At 42.2% G+C, this 17629-nt stretch overlaps 1 long non-coding RNA gene across 1 annotated transcript in view; it reads left to right on the top strand.

Moving 5' to 3' along the window:
- LOC148052410 (uncharacterized) overlaps positions 1–13503 on the top strand; it is a 65705-nt gene extending 52202 nt beyond the window's left edge. Inside the window, exon 3 of the long non-coding RNA XR_015699149.1 lies at positions 12593–13503. This is a non-coding gene — a long non-coding RNA (uncharacterized LOC148052410). The remainder of the gene's footprint in view (positions 1–12592) is intronic.
- The last annotated feature ends 4126 nt before the right edge of the window (positions 13504–17629 follow it).

Raw genomic sequence — 17629 nt, 5'->3', positions numbered from 1 at the left:
CATCCCACAATGAAGCTATTCACATTCATGTATTTCATTTTCACATTTCCACTGTATAAGTGGTGAAGGCAAACCATTAATTGTGGTTAGCCTTTTCTTTAGCCCCTTTCTCTGACCCTTTCTGGCCCTTCTCATCTCTCAAGGTGCTGCGATGGACAATATGAGAGAAGGTCCAGCACTGCTCTCTCCTCATCAGCCTCTAATCCTCACTTGTGTACAGTACTCTTTGTCTCTTCAGACGCTTTTAGCTTTTTCCCTTTTCTTTGAAATATGATAATCTTTCTTTTTCTAACTTTCCTACAGACTTTCCTTTCATACCTTTCCTTGCACACAGAGCAGGTTGGTTGTGCCCTGCTTTTCTTACCCAAATATTGTTCTTCAAGATGTCTTAGCTGTGTCATCACACAGCACATTCACATCAAGCTCTTTGGCCGTGCTTTTATGCTCATCCTCTGTGCATCCTGAAAACCTGCTTTTCTATTCCTATGAACTTTTGGAGCTAGACCAAAGTTCAGTTTTCTCTTCCAAAGGCTGAAATGGGGACAAAGTCTGAGACTTTGCTAAATCCTAAGCCAGCTTCTTACCACCTGGCAAAAAGAAATGAGATGCAATTTTTCCACCTCACGCTTCCAAGCTTCATCTTGCACTGAATCCCAATTGCAATCTGCAGTTCGCTCTACATTCTTAGTGAAGGCAGCAAACAACATCATTTCCATAGAAAGCCTATGCTCTGTGATGTCCCAGTGAAGTCTTCGATATAAATGCTGTGGGTGTGCAAATTGCCACCTACTTTTAAAATAGTTAATGGATTCCACGATTACAGGTTGTAAATCAACTCCACTGTTAAACTTTGTCTTGTATTCTAGTAATGTTCCTGTATTATGATGAAGAATAAACAATAGTTAGGGAAATAAATGTGTATAAAAAGAGTAAGTCTAAGAATTATATACACAGCTGATATAGTGTATTAACCTTCCAATACTAGTGTAAGCATAAAGCAAAGTCAACGCAGTTATTCTGTCCGGCCTGTGATGTTGTCCTCTGATAAAGTTAACCAATGAAGACAAGACATGACAAGATGAGTTACAGTATCGCCTGGCAAAAATGTATGATGAAAATTTATAGAATCATAGAATCGTTTAGGTTGGAAAAGACCCTTAAGATCATCAAGTCCAACCATTAACGTAGCACTGCCAAGCTCACCACTAAACCATGTCCCTAAGCACCACGTCTACCAGTCTTCTAAATACCTCTAGGGATGGGGACTCAACCCCTTCCCTGGGCAGCCTGTTCCAATGCCGAACCACTCTCTCCATGAAGAAATTTTTCCTAATATCCAACCTAACCCTGCCCTGGCGCAGCTTGAGGCCGTTTCCTCTCGTCCCATCGCTTGTTCCTGGGGAGAAGAGACCGACCCCCCCGGCTCCAGCCTCCTTTCAGGCAGTTGCAGAGAGCGATGAGGGCTCCCCTCAGCCTCCTCTTCTCCAGGCTGAGCCCCCCCAGCTCCCCCAGCCGCTCCTCCCCAGCCTTGGGCTCCAGCCCCTGCCCCAGCCCCGCTGCCCTGCTCTGGCCACGCTCCAGCCCCTCCATGGCCGCCTTGGGGTGAGGGGCCCAGCGCTGAGCACAGCATTCGAGGGGCGGCCTCACCAGTGCCCAGCACAGGGGGACGATCCCTGCCCTGGTCCTGCTGGCCACACTGTTCCTGATACAGGCCAGGATGCCATTGGCCCTCTTGGCCACCTGGGCACCCTGCTGGCTCATGTTCAGCGGCTGTCGACCAACACCCCCAGGTCCTTTTCTGCTGGGCAGCTCTCCAGCCACTCTTCCCCACGCCTGCAGCACTGTGTGGGGTTGTTGTGACTCAAGTGCAGGACAAAAGGCATTTGCCCTTGCCTTCAAAAATGTTCCAATTCAGGTTGCTTTTCTGGGGCTTGTGCCTGTATTTTGGAGCACTGTTCCCTGAAATAAAAGGTGTCCTTTGTTTCCATACGTGACTCTGATCCCTGGAGCTGACTTCTAGAGTATATAGACTTCTATAGACTTCAGCAGGTTGACTTCCAGCCATAGCAAAGCCCTAGGTGAAAAGTCCTTGAACTTTCTATTCATTGTCTGTCGTCTTCTTTATTACATTTAAATTGATTGACTCTGCAATGCCATTATAAGTATAATATTTCCCAAGTTATTTAGCTGTGCTCTATTTTTGCTGGGGACTAGTAATATAGTGAATACTCAGCCCTGACAGACCTCCTTCTATATCAGTTTCTTATGTCTGAGAGATTTCAGGTAATGGGTACAAAGTTCTCCCTGATAAATACCTTTATTTTGGGAAACCCATTTCATGTGTGTACTTATGACATCCTAAAAGTCAGAGAAAAAGAAGAGAAGTGGAATCTGAATAATACATTCTCTTGAGCTAAAGGATAACTATCATGTCTAATTTTTTTAATTGTTGTAGAGACAATGTGAGTGCAATCAACAGATCTCTCCAGTCAGAGTGGGAATGCCATTGCACAAATAAAGACCTCAGAATACTTTTGTTTGCTCCTAGGGCTCAGGCAACTCCACTTTGGAAATTACTCTTAGCTATAGGCTGGAGTTATACAAATTAAAACAAGAAAATTTTCCTTCTCTCTCCCCCAGGCACCAGCACGCAGCGCTGCTGGCACCCCGGGGTCCACGCAGGCAGGGTGGGCAGTCCTGACCCATCCCGGGGTATCACGGGCTTTGCCTTCCTACCTGAAATGGGCTTAGCTACCCGCCATTTCGTGCGCAAGCAGAGCAGCACGTAACAGACCCAATGTAATGCTTGGATAATGTCATCTCTTGGTCAAAATAGGAGCCGTATGATTAAGTGCATTCAAGTGCACACAGTGATGTCCAGAACAATTTTTTTTTTTTACATATAGCTGTAATAGTGAAATATAAAAGTGGTCCTTTTGTCTTTCCCTTGCTTGTTTGAACATATGTTTTAATCTTGACTCTCCAGACAAAGCAAAGACAGTAACCAGGTACTGCAGAGCACATTCTGCCTTTCCTCTAGCTGCGCAGGTATCTGCCCTTCCCTTCCTCTGCAGTTCCTCACGTCCGTGAGACAGTTGACATTAACAACACAGAAATACATTCTGCATTATGTTTTAAAAAGTGGTTAAAGTATTTTAGTTACTTTCTGTAAATTCAGCCCTTGGATCTCCAAAATTTCAGCATCCTCGTAGCCCCTCCTGGTGCCTTTGTCGGCAAGACCACCGGCAGCTTTCCCTCCTCAGCTGGGGAGGTGCGGGGGGTTGGACAGGAGGCTGCTGAATGCCCTGGTCTGCACAGAGAGATCGCTGAAGTCTTTGAAGAATAAAAGTGATACTATTTCAACTCAGCATGAAAACGTAAGAAGTTGCTCTTTTTCTGACATATTTTTTACGTTACCACGTGAATATATATGTTTGTATGAGTCACTGCAATGTAAACGTACATCTTTTGGCTATAAGACAAAACTGACATCTTGATCATTAAAGATTGCATGACATTTTTATAGCGGTACAGGTGTTAACCTTTATGTCTTAACTGGGTGCAAACGTGGGTAATTACATTGTAAGCGATCCTGAGATGTGCTGAGCGCTTCCTGACAGTGCCGAGCACTTTCACCCTGCACCAACACCGGGATCCGCTGGACCCACAGGACTGGGATCCACTGGACCTGCAGGACCAGGCTCCACACTGAACATCACTGGAGGAAAAGATCTGAAACTATATGGGCAGCTTCAGCAGGGGGGCAAATGTGTGCTGGCTCAGGTTTGACTTGGTCTAAATTACGGGGAGACAGTAATCTCCTCTGAAAAAGGCCCAGATGATTAAGGAACGCCATAACCAGCTTGGCAGCACTGCTGAGAAGCAAAGTCGGTGCCTGTTATCGCAACAGCGAGCGCATCAGACCATCTTATCACCAGGCAGAGCGGGTGAGATAATGCCGATAATCTCGAGTTTCTTGGTTATGTGCGATGTGTTTTTAACACCTCGCAGAGTTTTGAGATGGAAAGGACCATGAGGGAAGAAAAAGATATGTACATATATATATGTGCAGAGTATCTTTTACCCTTTATTATGCAGGTATTTTCAGGAGTTTTAAATGCCATCTTTAGAGGAGAAGATTCAGATAGCACATGGAGGGAAGGGAGAGAAGCTGGGAGGACCTTCTTTTCAAGCTCACTTGAAAGCGCACAGTATAGGTAAATTAATTACCACAACATTGCTATCTGCCATGGATGAGATGATATCTCACTCTGGTTGAGGGCCTGTAAGCCTCTATGGATGGTGTACATGAGGCGTGTATGATTAAGGGTATCCATAACAGCTTTTTCTACTTTGGAAGACTACGGATACAGAAGTGCCATCTTTACATCTGCTCACTTTTGCTCACGTAGCACCATGTTCTTTGCAAGACAATTTAGAAAATTCAAAAGTACTGTTTGAGCAAAGTCCTTTTCCCTGCTCAGCGTAACCTCCCATGTGAAAGTACACTTGACTGCTGGGGTTTTTGTAATAAATTAGGACTAATTTTAACAGGGTTTAAGCAATGAAAGAGCCTGGTTCTGGGCATCACCTTGGCTGGGAGCAGCCTTACAAAGACACAGTGAGAAGCCGTGCTGGCTCTGAAGTTAACAGCCTTTCACTGCAGCGTTTAAATTGAGATGTTTTTACCCTATGTTTTCTTTCCCATATTTTATTTTATTCTTCTCGCATAGTTTCCTCATCCATGCAGTGATCAGCCCTGATATACGATAGGGATTTTCACTTGAAGGACTGTGCATCTTTAAAATGTCTTCCCTTTATTCTTCCTAGTTCTTACACATGTAATTTCCCCTTTAATTTGACATCATTTAACGGCACATTACACGTCAATGATGTGATCTGTGAATATTTACAATGTTCGTGTCATTTTTATTTTCTAATCCAATTTAAGTAGCTCTGCTTTTTATGACATCATGAATTCTTCAGTCTTTTTAGTCTTTTTGGAACTAATTATTCCATTAGTTCCTTTGAACTAGCTCCGTGTTGTCAGTCATTTTCTTCCCGTTTGATCATAAGACCTTTGCTGCCCTCCTTTGCATCTGCCGCCGGAGCCAGAGGAGGATGTGACCACTGCTAATAACTGCGCCAGGCGCCTCGCCCCTGCCCCCAACACATTTTTACTACTGAAACAAAATTATATATGAAGTCTTTTAAATATATTCAACTGAGCAACTTTCTTCCGATTCAAACTTTTATGTCTTTACAGTAAATGTCTTCATGTTGTACTTTACGATGCGCGGTCTCCAGGCTGTAGAGGACACGCTTCTCAGCTGTTTGGCTTTTCGCTTCTTCACCTACCAAGAGATGTAACAGAAAACAAAGCAACTGGTTTTGAGTGTAAAGTGGGAAAGAAAACACGAAACCAATTTAACTCGCTACCATATGGTCCAGCTCATATACTATGACTCATGGTTTATGCTTATTTTTAATATCTGGGTTTGAAAAATTGACAGAAGATAGGCTTAACTTGTTAAGCAGTCCAGACTTCCCTAAGACTTTCCAAACCCGCTTGCCTGTTAGCATCCAAAGGAGGCTGAAATGGGTAATAAGCAGTCTCGGACGGTGCTCCAGCAAAGATCCCTGGTCTGCCCGCAGGACCAGTCTCTCCTCGCTCCCTTGTTTACTGGGAATGTTTAACATTTCCTCTGTAATGCTAAAGAGCTCTGTTGTCTGTTGCTGCCCTCTGTAGTGATAGAGTAGAGACCACAAGATTTCTCTTGTGCAGCAATAATTCTGTTTATTAGCAATTGCAAATGCATTACAAAATTAACTGTCACTGCAAATCGAGGGTTTCCTAGTTTTTCTTCTGTTGCTTTCTTCCGTTTATGATTATCTGATCTTCACAAAATTATCAGATTGATGGGTCTTCATGGTTTTTTCATTTTTATTTCTTTTCAATTAATGTTTAGAATATGTGAGGATAACATTTTTAGCGTGCTGACCTGCTTTAAGTACAGCATCTTAAAAACCGTAAAAACTCAAATCATTTTACACAGACCATAGAAAAGAGAGGGGTGGTTCTTTTAGATTTCACAACGTAACAATTATTTTTCTAAAAGAAAAGGGCAAATTCACAGAAAATCCCATGCATTGCTCATTGTCTCATTTCTTCAAAACTTTAGCTAGGTAAAGCAACTTTTTTTGTACAGTTGGATGTAAAATCTACACTACTTGGGGAATAAAAAGCAAATATTGACATATGTCTGTTGCCTGGCCTCTCACATTGTTAAACAGATTTCTCCTCAGGACAATGGTTGCTGATAACCATCAGTATTTTATGGTAGCAGTAAGTGCAATACAAACTGTGATTGCTGAGAAAATAATGCTACCAGGTAGTGTAATTACCTTACCTCGCTATATTGCCCTAATTTATTTTATTTCTCTTGGTATAAAAATTAAAATAATTAGTCTTTGAATATAAAAGAGCTTGTAAAACTAGACCATGTATGGCAAACAGCAATCCTCACATTTTAGGTGATGGAAGTAGAAGTCTCTCGCACTCTTGTTTTACAGAGGTTTTCAGATAGTGGTGGTTGTGGACTCTATTTTAGATTTTATATAGTGGCAAATAACTTAGTTTGCAAAAGACAAACTCTAAAGTTGGCCCTGGCCATCTTCCAGGTGATACAACATGCTTAACATGAGGGAATGATTCATTTTAGAAGTCTGAAGTGTGTGGGTCGTGATGTTTGGAACACAGGTGCTTCGTTTTAGGTTGTGTTTGATGAAACAGGGCATTTTCATCTGGAGATCAGAATGTCTACGCTGTTCAAAGTGAACCGCATGTTTGTGCCGGCCATATGTTAAAGATGTTTAAGGGTCTGTGATGCCCATGTGCTTGTAGTGTTTGAGATGGTTCTTCAATGGCTGTAGCTGGTGCAGTTGAAGTGGAGGAGTTAATCTGTGGTAGTTTTCCATCCATCATAGTGGGTCATCCTGACTCACATCACTAAACGAAGGTAAGAAGTGGCCTTAAAAGTTAAACCAGAGTAGAGGAAAATTAACCTGGGAACTCTAGAACAATTTTTTTTTTTTTTTCTGTGTCTTTATTTCCACAGCCCCCAGTTTTCTGCAAGGTTAATTTTATGTCCAGATCTTCTTTTCAATTTCCTCTTCACTTCCATTCTCCTCCTCCAGTTCCCTCTCTTTCCTCTGTTCTGATGTCACTCCTTCCTTCACAATCTTTTGTTCCCTCTTTGCTCATACAAATGCTTTTCCTTTTATTTTCCGAAATAAATTCTCAATGTCAACAATGGTGGCTTTGTTGGAGTTTTATACCCTCAAACTTCAGCTCCTAGAGAAAAAAAAAAACTTTTCCTGGTCCTACGTGTTTAATCTAATGTTTTTGTCTAGTTCTAACTTTAAATGATTTTTTTCCTCAGACTTTCCTAGAGGCTTATAAAGTGATAAAATAGTGGTACTACTACTGGTGCTAATAGAAAGAAAAGCCACCTGCATCATTTATGGTGGCTCAACATGTATTTAGATGTAGATGCTGTCCATACTGCTTTCTTGCCCTCATAGGTAGAATGTCTAGAAGTAGAGGAGAAAAAAAAAGAAAGGAAGAAAAGATGGAGAGAAAGCTCATATTCTTTTCCTTTCCATTTCTTTCTATCTCTCTGAAGCTACCAGCCAGTCACCTCTGTTTCTCCTGCGAAAAATGGTGATTCTTGTGAGCTGCAGATCTTTGCCTACAGGTAAGGGAGGAACGATGCATCTCCTCCTAGGGCTGCGCGCTGCTGTGTCCCAGCTGCATCTCGCCTGTACCGGGGATCGCCTTCTCCTTGTTCCTTCCGTGCTCAGTGTCTTCTGAGCTCACGCTTGGCAGGCACTGAGAAGGTGAAGAAAGAGTGAAGGTTTTGTAAGATTTGCCCATGGAGGCAGTGTCTCTAGGCAAACAAGGCCTGTTATTGTATAACCCACATGCAGAATGAAGGGAGATGGTGGAGCAGACTCCTTCACCCAGAGCTGAGGTTGTTTTTACGGCAGTGGGTACAAGCATCTTCTCGGAGGCTGTTGTGATTGTGCATCAGACTCTGCAGGACAGGAGCCGCTTTCAAACCCCCAGCCCAAGTGCATCTTGACATGCTTGTAGACCAACCCAAAGCCTCTTAAGAACGCATCTTCAAGGGTGGGTACAGAGAGAGGCGCCCAACTTTGCCCAGGCTCCGAGGTGGTTGGCTTTGCATCCAGCCCATCGTCATCTGAAATGGGTGCAGGAGCTCCTGGACAGTGGCCAGACACCCAAAAGCAGGGCGTGCCAGCTCCAGCATGACACTTCCACTCATTGTCTTTTACGAGACTCATTAAGCTTTTGTTGTCTTTGTTTTAAAGCTATAAACAGGTAACAACTACATAAAGAGTTCTCCTTGGCAGGGAAGTATGGACATTGAGCAATTGCCAGAAGTTCTCTTTCCAGTTCTCAACTGAGCTCCCTCTTATTTTTGTTTGTACTACACCAGCAGCTACAATATCTAAGCATGGCCAGGATGTCCATGTGGTCGGCAAATAGAATTTGTGTCCCCAAAAATTAACAAGTAGGCAAGATACAAAATTTTCACCAAAGCAATGTTCATGCTGGACTAAAATCCATTTGTTCTCACTCTGAGACTGGTGCTCAGCCAGGAGAGCATGCGGTCTCACAACAGACCATGGTCCATCCAACGCTGCTCTCCCCTAGAAGTGGGGGGTAAAAAAGGGAATCTACATCTAAATACTCAAGAGCAAGGTATCAAAAAATTGATTTGGACAATTATCCTCAATCTTATAAAATTCTTTTAAAGATATCAAAAATGAAAATCTACAGATATGTGAAAGCTAATGATATTCTGAGGAATAAATAACATTCAACAACATAAACCAATAAAAAACCAGAAAACAATAATGTCAGACAAATAACTTTCTATATTAAGTAAAGGAAATAAAGAAATAAATTATTGTCATTATAGCATAGCTAGGTGTTAAATTTATATGCTAATAATTACATATTTGTTAGAAAGAAGAGTTCAGTCTGATCGTGTGGAATGAAAAGCAGTAAAATGCACTGTGGAGAGGATTTTCTTTAATCCTGCTTGCCTAGCCTATATGTATGTGTGTGGTTTTGCTCTCCTGGAAAGATCTCTAGGGAAAGAGCGATGCCCCCCACCAAGCGGAGTAGCTTCCTCTTCCTTTCAGGAGGCATCTTTTGAAATGTTTCCTGCGCTCAGAAGTTTAAAAGAGAGCCACCAGATCCTATTGAATTTGTTAATAAACATGGAGAACAGGGTGGAATTATTTTCTCCACCAAATTGCCTGCAGTGGGAGGAGAAAAAGGAAAAACAAAAACCCCAACAAAATAAAATTTTTGTAACTGTGGTACAGTGTCAAAATCTTTATTGATGACATATTGCAAAAATAACCCTGTGTGTTACTCTTTCATGTGCAAATGGGAAAAAACACATATTCTTCTTCTAAACTGAGGATATTTAGTTTGTAATCATTTAGGAGCAATGAAGTGGAACTCCATTAGGTCCACGGCCGTTTCGATGCAGCCGTGCTGATGCTCAGTGTAGACAGTGCTTAGCGTAGAGGCAGGTTAAATGGAAAAAGAAATGACTGCAACTATCTTATAAAAAAGTCTATTTTGTGTCATTAACCCAGCTCTCACATTCATAATAATCACCATAACAGCCACAGGTAAAGCAAGCTGCTTGGTTAAGTCTCTCTGTAAAATTTCCATGTGTTTACATTGGGTTTTTATGCTGAAAAAGTAGCAACCAACCTGGTGAACCCAGGTGTTTCAAATGGGGCGAAGGAAACTATCAAAAGTTAGTTTGGAATAAGACATTTAAAATTCAGAAAGTTATTTAATTATTTTTCTGTGTTATTTTGATGAAAATAGGATACCAGGAGATCTAGAAACCATAAGAACCACATGATTCTCATAAGTTAAGGAAAGCTTATACGCATAAAATTACACGTGCATAAATCTAGCCAAAGCATTGAAGTTATCCCAATTTTTTAATTTCAAATATATTACAAATGATCTCTCATATTATAAATCCAATCCTCAGCATGTACTGAAATGCATTTATATTATCTGAATATCGATTGTTTTCCTAGGAGAATCGCAATCCAGATTTTTCTTTTTTATATATCTATTTATCTATCATCTATCTATCTATCTATCTATCTATCTATCTATCTATCTATGTCTGTATTTTGCTATTTATTGATTGAACCCACTGGTAAATTAACTGTATTTTTATTTCCCTGAAGTTATGTTAATGAGTTAGGGAGGTGTGAGAAGTGAACCATCCCTTGGCTGCCAGTGGCTGGCTAGAAGAATGGAACCCTGGCCAGCCCTGGGACGCGGTGCGGTGCCCGAGGTCCGGCCGTGCGGCGCTTGGCCGATGGCTCTGCCGGTCCCGGGTGGCGGGCAGGTGCTGGGAGCAGGGGTGTGCCCCCGCAGCAGCTCCTGGCGCTGGGCACCCTCGGCACCCATGGGTCCACTGGACCTCAGTGCTGGAGACAATCTCATACGGGAGGGCAGGCTGCTTGTGCAGGGTTTTAAAGTGCATGCTTTGGACACGGGCATGCTCTTAAGCAGTTCAACTATTTGTAGTAGAGAGGATTTATTATTTTCCTCCTTAATGAAATAAATCCCTTTCCAGCCGGTCTGCCCGAAGGGCCGACGGTGATAAAATACTATTGAAAGTTTTAAGGACGTTGTGTTGCAGTTTTCCTCGGCTGCAAAATGCATCAGATAAACAGTTTTCAGCACTCCCAGCTTCAGGAAATGCTTGAATCTCAGAAAAGCATATAATTGAGTGTACCTGTGGTACAGGACTACGTCTAATCAGTCGGCTGTGTAGGTGGGTAGTGTCAAGTGCCATTCATCTGCTTCCCCTGAGATCTGTGGAAACAAGGAGGAGGAGTAGTGATAAGACAAAGATATATAACCATGTTGACCACTGAAGTACATGGTTAACAACTTAATTATCTGAGTTCAGCTATCAGTCAGAAACAAACCTGTACAATTTAGACATACTTTATAATTTGCTATAAAAATGGCATAATGATAAGGACAGTGTTGCTAGAATTAGAATCTGCATTAAGTGTGTTTAATTTAATTTTTCTAATTATATTTCTAATAGCTTAAATATGTGCACTGATAAAATGGTTAGCCACCTGCATTTAAATGCCACCTGATGCGTTTATTTTGGAACAGTAGAAGATTGATATAATTTGAGCTCGAGTTGCTCTGAAAATTCCTTTATTAATGGGTGTTAAATCATTCTTTGTGGCTATGCTGCACGTGAAGTTACAGAGCTGCTATCATTGTGGGAATCGCTGTGAAATGCTTTAAATCTGAAAACGTTTATTATATTTTCTGAACTGTAGATAGGGGCCGATTTAATTAAAACTAAAAGTTGTGCTGTCATTTCACAGTTCTTCAGTGTTCATTAATTGTGGGATTTCTTTTAAATCAGGTGAGTTAACATTTTTGCATAGTAACACGTGGATTGAATGTATGTTCATATAAAGCATTCCCATACGATACTGACTCATCTAATAAATTTAATGGCTAAAAATGCAACCAACTATCTGTTGCAGTTTCAGTGATAGCTGTCTGCTTTCATAAATTTGAGGTTTACTAAATAATCCCTCTTTTAAGCTGAAATGGTACACTTTTGCCTAGATAGACCTCTGTGTCAGATCAAAGTGAGTATGAAAAAAACAATTGGAAAAATATAAAAAAACCCCCCTTCTTCTTTCATACGAGTAAATGAAAATTGACTTTTAAAAAAACTTTTGTGTAGCTGATCCTGAGAGAGGATGTCTCCAGGCCAATTTGAAATGTATAATAAATTACAAATAAAATAATGATTTAGAAAACACTATTTAAAAAATCAAAATAGCTTAATTTCATGAATTGTACACTGCAGATATTGTTTACAGGGCTACGAGAGAAACATAAATCCATAAAATCAATGTTTATTAATTGTTTATTTGTACTCTGAGCTCCATTCATTTTCTGTATTTTACCACCAAATGATGAGATTGTGCTGTGATTGCAGCCCGGAGAAAACCGAGCAGAGTGGGCACCTTTCTGCTGAGACAAATTAAACCCAGAATTGGTGTGAATGTAGAATTTAAGTTGTACAAGCAAGGTCAGGTAAAAAACCTCTTTAACAAGCACCCAAAAGGACACCAGGAAAATAAAGCTCAGCGTGTGCCAGCAGCTCCAGGCTGCCCTGTGTGCCTGGGCTGGGCTCTGCCACGCTGCCCATAAAAACCGGTAATCTGGTGATCAGGTAATCTGGTAACGATGACGATTAGCTGCAGGCGGAGCTTGGCCGGGGCAGGCAGATGAAGCGGGCGGCGTCTGCTCCCGGGATGCTGCTGGAGATGCTGCGCTCGCGCCACGAGGGGCTGGACCACACGCCTCTGGTCTTCCTTTGAAGTTAAATATTCATTTGCTCCTTTCCCCAAAGAACCTCACCCTCTGACACGGCCTCAGTAACAATTTCCCCTCTGTCTTGTGTCTCAGGGGACCGGCTGACTTGGAGCAAGAGCTGCCTGCTCCTTTGGTTCTGCTGTGCGTCCATGTTCCTCACTTTTACGTGCTCGTCGTGGTGCGAGATTTTAAAAAAGCACCCAGAAACCAACTTATTTTGATTCAAGAGCCAGTGTCCAGTGTTGGAAAAAGTCAAAGTGTGCAAATCTCATCTTAAGCACTTTAAACAAGAGGAACACTGATTTTTCAAAACAAAACACAACGAAACTGCGGCCTCCCTCTAAGCCCCTTGAAGTCCATGGGATTCCTTTTATTGACTTGGCTGAGCGCTGGATAAGGCAGCAGAAGTGAATGCCACACGTACAAAAGGACCCTGACTACTTGGCATATGATTGTTTTCAATTTCATGGCCCTTTGATCTCGTATGGATTCCCTTAACATTTACCTTGATAGAAGAAATATTTTCAGTTGCTCGCACCAGAGGCATATTAATCTTTAAATATTTATATTTTGAGTGTGGGTACTTGCATAAGCTGGGGTATGAACGTGGGGCAGGGCGGCAGGGCCGCGGCAGCTGCCCATATGCGGTGCTGGGATTCGGGGTGCAGCGGACGCGGCTCCGGCAGCTCACCCCACAGCCAGCCCCGCCGCGGGCAGGACGCCATCGCGGGGTGCGCCGTTACCTCCGCCAGCCCAAAACCCTGCTTACTTTGCAGTAATTTTCTCATTTGCCCACAGCCATGTTAAGGCTTTTCTGGTTTTCTGGTCTATCGATGTATTTTCTTTTCAAATCAATCTCGTAGTTGGTTAAAATTGATAAAAGCACTAGCAGAAACTAACAGTTTTATTTTTTTTCCTGAGCCCTTAGCCAATCTTACCTATCAGTGAAGCTCTGCCATAAAAGATCTTTTTTAGAAGCCAATCTTTTGAGTGTGATGCCAGAATGTAATTGGACATTATTATGCCCACACCTGGGTTTTCTGGGCTGCGTGCAACACTAGCCCATGGCTCAGCATTAGAAGGAATATGTGGGTTAGATCATCTGGCAGAGAAGGATGATAAACCATAATTAAGCTTTATTGTATTTTTGATGAATTTATAATGAAATGAATTAATCTCCATAGAAAAGTAGAAGTTCTTATAGCTGTAAACGTGTATCTGAAATGAACTACAAATTCGCTGAGCCTGGTTTAAGGCAGGTGTTTTCTTGCACTGAGGATTTTGCCTCCAGCCCAGTTATTGTTCAGTTACGTTCTCTGCTTTTTTGGCAGTAACATGCTTTATTTGAAAGACTTTATTATATGATGCTTTGTGCCTATATAATATGGCCAACAGCGTATGTCCTAAACACTTTCTACCAGAGAAGCTTGGAACTATTGCCAAAAAACGGTTTTCATCTCTAGGTGCTGTTATCCAGGTATTAAAAGGAGTTTAAATATCAGAGGGGAGATGTGGCGTGGCGTGAGCCGCTGCAGACAGCTTCATCCCCAGCACCTGTGGGATGCTCTGCTGCAAGTTATCCCCAGCCGTGGGCCGAGGGTAACGAATTCCCCAGCGGGGATGCGGATGCTGGGGAAACACACTGCGTGTTGAAAAGTGCCGAGCCGGGAGAAAGCCTCGGGCGTGCGTGGGATCTTCCTGTGGCTCCACTGCGCTTAAATCCTTGCCGACGCGCTGCTGCTTCACTCGGTGCCTTCTCCGCCCGCTTGCTAAGTGATCCCCATCCTGCGCTTTCGCGACAAACACTTTTATAATGCTTCGTTATAACAGACGGCTGAGAGACAAGTGAGATGTGCAAGTACAAGAAAATGAAATCAGTATTTAATTACTAAATATTCTACATCTAAAATAAAAAAAAGCTTAAATAATTCAGTTTGATTTGGTCTAATTAGCCTGATTTCCTAGTATTTAGCCCTAATTATGTGATACATAAGCCCTAATTATGTGGTACGTATACAGTGTGCTCTCTAAAGTTAAAGATCAGAACGGATACTGACTTAAATGATAAAATATGTTAAATTATTAATTATAATTAATCTTACAAAATAGGCATAATTAGTTTAAGTACTTTAGATATTCTACTTAATAGCATTACGCATTATATGCAGGGTTTGAACATTTTACAAATACTGTATCAAATGAAAAATAGCGGCGAGTACTTTGATTTAACTAAGATCTGCCCTCGTAGCAGGCTCGGCCACCGTGCCGCTGCAGCCGCAACGTGCCGGGCTCTCCCTGCTGAAAAGGTGGGTGTGCTTGAAGGCCTCTGGTGCCCTGCCCTCTCCCACCTGGCAACGAGAGCCTGGAAATCCTGGTTTATTTTCTCTCTCAGTTTATCAGATGGCGTTGCATTAGAAAAGCCATGGAGGACACCAGCGTGTCTTCTAGTACAGAGCACAGCAGGTCTTTAGGTGTTCAGAAAGCACCCTTTTGCTGCTTTCCTTGAGGTTATGCCAGAGTTGATGGCAGCGGGATGATGTCGGGAGGAGAGCAGCTTGCGAACATCTTTAAATTCTTATTTACTGACGCGACTTGTTGCTGCCCAGCACACAGCCAGCAGGAGAGCTCGAATCAGTGCAGGGTTTACCTTTGCATCCTTTGTCTCTTTGCTTGGGAGCTGCTCCAGATTTGAGACCGAAAGGTAAAGCCTCAAACACCCTGGGCAGCAGAGCCAAGCAAGGCACGCACAGATCTGCTGGAGGCCATGGCAGCGCGGGCAGCATCGTCCGGGCAGCCCCAGCCTGCAGAAGTGGGAATGGTCCCTCGAACAGGCCGGGAAGGGGCATAGTCTCTGCTTTTTATTCGGGGGGACTAAGCTTGTTCTTTACAACAACTGTAGGAGCTGCTGTTAGTTGAAATCCATCAGTGCAGTAAGAAAAATTGGTGAGATATTTATAGTTCTACTTAAAATGTGCTTTACAACTCGTTTCTCTAATATAATGTGGGAAAAGTTGGGCTGAAATTACTGTGAAAACTGTCTCACCAGATGTTTTTTTATAGTTCTGTCTTTTGATTAGGTCAGAAGTTTGTGGGGTCAGCTTTGCCGTGGCGGTTCAGCACGGCCCTGGTGGGGAAAACACAGTAATATGCACCAGTGACAAAAAGAGGGGACTCCAAAATCACCTGAAAAAGGGAAAGGGAAAAAAAAGGTTGTTCTCTTTTCCATTTCAACATTTGCAGGAATAGGGGAGCGGGAAGACATTCAAGAATATTTTTATAAACAGATTCACCCATTATTAGAACCAGTGTCAATGATTTACAACACTTTCACTGCATTTGGGCAGTAACTCTTCATGTACATAATGAAAGGTAGTAATGAGTTCACGTTGAAAACAGTCACGTTATCAATTTTACAAAGCCTTTCTTTATTTTTTATTTTTAAATTGCCTACTGTAAAAAGTAGACCCAAAATATGCTTGAAAACATTATTTGAAGATTTTCTTTTGTTAGATTTTGACTGCATTTATAGAAAAAACCCAAACACTGTAATCCATTGCAACTGACATTCTTTTATGTTAAATCTTACAAACTATTTTTTCCTTTTTACCTTTTCATGAGTATTTGCATATGTATCCTAGCATAGTGCGAAATGGATATCGATATGTATTGCAGATTGTGCATGCGTACAGTTAAATAATCATCTATACCATCATACCTTCGTCGCAGGTAGGCAGGCAAAGCGGGACACATATATTCAAGCCAGGCTCATGAGTCTGAAGATGCACTGCAAAACATAGGGGATTTTATGTGCTATGCGTTTCTGTTTCCTGTATAACAGCAAACTAAATTAAATTACAGTAGAGAAGACGCAAAGACGGGAAACTAAGTATAGTAACATTGTATGCATATATGTTAGAAATCCCTTTAAATAGTTCAAGCTATTTATACCAACACAGCGTTCGTGGTGTTGGCAGTGCTGGGAGGATGAAAGGGGGTGTGGGGGTCTCCAGCAGGGCCCTCGCGAGGGGGTTTGGGACCTGGGAGCCCTGGGTCAGCCCCCAGCCTGGCCCTGGGCACCGGAGCCCCCACCACCACTGGGACACCCCGGGGAGATCCCACGAGCGGGGGGAACTGCTCACAAATGCAATCTTTTGCATCTCTGGGGATTTTAAACCTAAAATCTTTTGGATGTTCCAAAAAACATGAATAGCTGTCTTCTTATTTATTCAAACTTAGTAACAGCGTTGGGATGCGATGTGGAAATCACAGAATACGGGAGAGAGTGGTTTTGCAGAACTTGTTCTTCAAATATTATAAATGGGAATTTTTTTACATATCCAGCTAATTTTTGCAGATTGACAGTTTCATAGACTAAATAAGCCTGAATAAATATAGCAAATACAGATTAACTAAATGATGTGTTGAAACGATTCCAACAGACAACAAACTATGTCCATGAGAAGAACAAATTTTCCAATCTTCAGAAGCACCTTTAAGGCTCCATTAAAAAACACGTGCTACGAGCTAACTTTCCATGAAGTCAATGCCACGTGTGCGTTCCTCTAGCTCCTGTCATTTCAACTGGACTTAGGCACTGACTTACTGATGTACTTTCACCCTGCATTATTTCTTGTGTGAGCTAAATTTAATTTTTCTGAAGATGAAATTATTTTTTTTAAACAGGCTTCCATACAGAGCAGCATTCTGCCTGAAGTCCATCATGGTCTGCAGGGGACCCCCGTCCCCCCGCTGTGATGCCCTCTGGGAGATGACATGTGGGACTGGTCTACGGAGCCAGATGCAGTGATTTCTTCTCATTTCTATACCTAACGAAGGAGAAATTTGCAGATAAAGAATTAAAGGTATTAAAACTCTAGTAAAAATGCTTCAAATGTATGGCTAGATGATACTCATTACTTTAAAGTTTTTGAAGAGAAATTCAAGAGAGAGTTAAACTGCTTCAGGTTTCCTCTGCCATGAAAAAAATCTTCAGGACGAGGGGGCCAACCTGCGGTTTACGTGCAGTGGGCTTTTTAAAAACTGCTATTTAATGACTATCTTTGTTCCAAATCCCTTCCAATATTTGCAGTGGAGAGAGATGAGCGCGTTTGGACTCGTGGGCTGGCCATC

Source organism: Nipponia nippon, unplaced genomic scaffold, assembly GCF_047370975.1.
Source record: "Nipponia nippon isolate SJK-2023a ecotype South Korea unplaced genomic scaffold, ASM4737097v1 scaffold_5, whole genome shotgun sequence".
In the NCBI taxonomy this organism is placed as follows: domain Eukaryota; kingdom Metazoa; phylum Chordata; class Aves; order Pelecaniformes; family Threskiornithidae; genus Nipponia; species Nipponia nippon.
Note: the sequence above shows the minus strand (reverse complement) of the source record. Positions and strands in the feature narration are given on the sequence as shown.